The sequence below is a fragment of the Phocoena sinus genome, chromosome 15, assembly GCF_008692025.1.
Source record: "Phocoena sinus isolate mPhoSin1 chromosome 15, mPhoSin1.pri, whole genome shotgun sequence".
NCBI classification, from domain to species: domain Eukaryota; kingdom Metazoa; phylum Chordata; class Mammalia; order Artiodactyla; family Phocoenidae; genus Phocoena; species Phocoena sinus.
The window spans coordinates 10,683,305-10,687,633 of record NC_045777.1 but is presented as its reverse complement, the minus strand read 5'-3'; positions in this window follow the sequence as shown (position 1 = coordinate 10,687,633).

The following is a 4,329-nucleotide window of genomic DNA, read 5'->3' as shown; positions in this document are numbered from 1 at the left end:
ATGGAATCTAAAAAAAAAAAAATGGTTCTAAAGAACCTAGGGGCAGGACAGGAATAAAGACACAGATGTAGAGGATGGACTTGAGGACACGGGGAGTGGGAAGGGTAATCTGGGACGAAGTGAGAGAGTGGCATGGACATATCTACACTACCAAATGTAAAATAGATAGCTAGTGGGAAGCAGCCGCATGGCACAGGGAGATCAGCTCGGTGCTTTGTGTCCATCTAGAGGGGTGGGATAGGGATGGTGGGAGGGAGGGAGACGCAAGAGGGAGGGGATATGGGGATATATGTGTGCATATAGCTGATTCACTTTGTTATACAGCAGCAACTAACACAACAATGTAAAGCAATTATACTCCAATAAAGATGTTAACAATAAATAAATAAAAATTAAAAATAGACAAAGAACAAGGGGTCTGTAAGTTCGGATCTTAACAAACAGCACCACAAAACAGAGGAAAGCTTCAAGTGAGCTTTATTAGGGAGCGCTCCTGGGCGAGGTTCACTGGTCCGAGAGAAAGGGGCCAGAGAAGTCGCACCCGGGCGAGGGTTGGGCAAGATTTTATAGGGGAGGAAGGGAAAGGGGTGTGGTGGATCTGGGAGGGCGCAGGGTATTCCTTATTTGGTGGTCTTTTCGGGTATCCTGGGGGACCGTTAGTCCCGCCTCCCGAAAGGCGGGAAGGCTGGGCTGGCTTCAAAGTCCCCAGGTCAGTTCCTGGAACTGGGTGGTCCGGAGAGTTTCGGTCTGATGCAACCTGTGAATCTGATTGTGTTCCCCTGCCTCGGGCCAGTTGGCCTTACAGGGTCAAAATCTCTCTGAGGTCTGCCTGTATTGACACTTGGGGCAGGAGCATTCTTAGCTGCGGGGGATGGTCCTGTATCTTGTCCGGTGTCTCCAGCATCCCTGGTCTCTACCCTGCTAGGTGCAAGGAGCACCTGCCCTGAAAGTCATGACAAAGAGAAATGACTCCAATAAAACATGGTAACAAATATCCCTGGAGAGCAAAATTGTGCCTGGTTAGGTTAAGAACTATTGATTTAGGGTGTAGGCTAAAAGTTTTGCAGGTTATGGGAAATATTTTCCCTGGATATTACTCTGGAGGATAAATTATTGTCATTGTTGTTATTATTTCTCCCTCTCTCAGTATATGTAGAAGACCATGTACTATGTGCCAGACATTGGGAATATAAAATTGGACCAGACAGACCTGTTTCTGGTGTGTCCTGGTTCTGGTCCTACCCACACATTGAAGCCCATATTCTAGAGAGGGTTTGGGGAGAAGGAGACAATATTCATGTAACCACATAAGGCAATTTCAAATCTCACCTTTAAAAAGGTGATGTGATGGAATGCTTCATGGTGCCTAATTTATCTTCATATTTAACAATTTTGAAATTTAACACATTAGGTAATTAAATACTATAACCAGAGCATATTAAGCATTAGGTAACGTATCCAGAGATAGGACTAGAAAAAATATATATATTTTTTCCTAGGCGGGGAAAAATCCTTTGAATTCCTAAGCTTTGTGAAATTTATTGAGGAGTAAGTAATCTTATTAAAAGTCTGGGTTAGTTTCTTGTGGCTGCAGTAACAAAGTACCACAAAGCAGGTGGTGTAAAATACCAGAAATATATTCTCTCATAGTTCTGGAGGCCAGAAATCTGAAATTAATGTATCAGCGGTGCCATACTCCAGAGCCTCCAGGGGAGAATTTTCCCTTCATTTTCCAGCTCCCAGAGGCTTCTGGCGCTCCTTGGCTTGTGGCAGCATCACTCCACTCTCTGCCTCCGTCCTCATGTGGTCTCCTTCCCTCTTGTGTCTCTGGGTCCAAAACTCTCTCTCTTTTCTCTTACAAAAACACTAGATTTAGGACCCACTCTAATCTAGGGTGACCTCATCTTAACTTGGTTACATCTGCCGTGAGCCTGTTTCCGGCTAAGGGCACATTCTCAAGCAACAGGAATTAGCTCTTGAACATAACCTTTTTGGGGGGCAGATTCAACTCAGTGCAAAGGCCAAGACTGATAGTCAGTCACGGCCAAGGAGAAGTGAAATCAAGTCCGTCTGCTCTGTGAGTCTTTGAAATAAGCCAGTGAGAATCAAGCCCAGTTTCTGATGTAACAACCCTGGGAAGAGCAGGCCCCTCTTAAATTCCAGTTCCACGGTTACAGCTGGTCTGTGCACACAGCTTCAGCTCTCCGGTCCCTCTCCCTCTGTTGAGTCCTTCCAGCAAAACCCTGACCCTGATTAAATCCAGCTGTCCCCAGCTGCGCCCACGCTGGACACTACCTGGACAGAAAAAGACAGCTGTGCCAAGGGTCTCTTTTTAAATCTTTGTGTACAAAAGTCCTCAGTGGACCCTCAGAAATGCCGACGATCCCACCCCCCTTCCTCAGTCTCTCTGTTCATCCTCTTTCTACCGAGGATTACTGTTTTGCATTTTCTACTCCATCCTCAGTTTCTCTCGCTCTTTACGCTCAGCTGGTGATGTGGCTTCTTACTTTCCTGAGAGCAGAAGCAAGCAGAAGAGAACTCTCTCCTTTCCCTCAGCGCGCCTGCATCGGTAGCCGTACACCCCACCTTTTCTCCCTCTCCCTCCTCACCCAACTTCACTTGCACCCTGGAACCCACCCCCTTTCCTTGCGGATTTTATTCCTGCATTGATCTCCTCTCCACCTCCTGCATTCTCTCCCCACCGCTCCTTCAGTGTCGTAGGAAAACCTCTGCCTACAGCCCTCCCAGTTTCCCACTTTTCTTGAGAGTGACACCCTTGAGTTGAACATACCTGGGTCTCCAGTTCCTTCCCAGCCCATTGTCTTTTTTTTTTTTTAACATTTTTATTGGAGTATAATTGCTTTACAATGGTGTGTTAGTTTCTGCTGTATAACAAAGTGAAACAGCTCTACATATACACATATCCCCGTGTCTTCTCCCTCTTGCCTCTCCCTCCCTCCTACCCTATTCCCCCCCCTTTAGGTGGACACAAAGCACCAAGCTGATCTCCCTGTGTTATGCCGGCCCATTTTCTTTTTTTTTTTTTTTTTGCGGTACGCGGGCCTCTCACTGTTGTGGCCTCTCCCGTTGCGGAGCACAGGCTCCGGACGCGCAGGCTCAGCGGCCATGGCTCACGGGCCCAGCCGCTCTGCGGCATGTGGGATCTTCCCGGACCGGGGCACGAACCCACGTCCCCTGCATCGGCAGGCGGACTCTCAACCACTGCGCCACCAGGGAAGCCCAGCCCATTGTCTTTTGAGCCACTCCAACTGCTCAGGAGAATCACAAACTCTTAGCAGCATTTGATACAGTTGACCTTGTCCTTGAGCTACACTCTTGAGCTACACCTCACGCACTCCTGGCTTCCCATCTGCCTCCCTGACGGCCCTTCCCCAGCGTTTTCCTCCTGACTTCTGAATATTGGAGTAAATCACCACTTAGCTTTTGTCTCTCTCCCCTCCCCTTTCTACATACAGAACCTACGTGATCATATTCAGTCCCAAGTCTTAGAATACCGTCTATATTGGGATGAATCCTAAATTTATATCTACTGCATTGATTCTCTTTTGATTTCCAGACTCATGTATCTATCTATTCAACAACTCCACTTACACAAAGTACCACTGATTCCCCTCCAACCCAGATCACTCTTGCCCCGTCTTCCTCACCTCTTTCTAAACCTAACTTATCAGCCTAAAGTCCTAGGAGTCTTCCTTTATTTCTCCTCTCCCCCCATCCCATATCCAATCAATCAGCGAGTCATACTGTTACTCCCTTCAAAACAAATTCTGAATCCAGGTTTTCATCCCTCCATGGTCCCTCTTCTGATCCAGGCCACCATCATGTCCTGCCTGGAGGAATGTAGCAGCCTTTCAACTGGGCTCCCGGCTGCCATTCTTTTTTTAATTTTAATTAATTAATTAATTTATGGCTGCGTTGGGTCTTCGTTGCTGCGCGCGGGCTTTCTCACGTTGAGGCGAGCGGGGGCTACTCTTCATTGTGGTGCACGGGCTTTTCACTGCGGTGGCTTCTCTTGTTGCAGAGCACAGGCTCTAGGCGTGTGGGCTTCAGTAGTTGTGGTACACGGGCTCAGTAGTTGTGGCTCGCGGGCTCTAGAGCACAGGCTCAGTAGTTGTGGCGCACGGGCTTAGCTGCTCCGAGGCATGTGGTATCTTCCCGGACTAGGGCTCGAACCCGCGTCCCCTGCAATGGCAGGCAGATTCTTAACGGCTGCGCCACCAGGGAAGCCCCCTGCTGCCGTTCTTGCCCTCTTACAAGTCATCCTCCTCTGTGCAGCTGGAGGGATCTTTTGAAAACTTAGTGGCATCA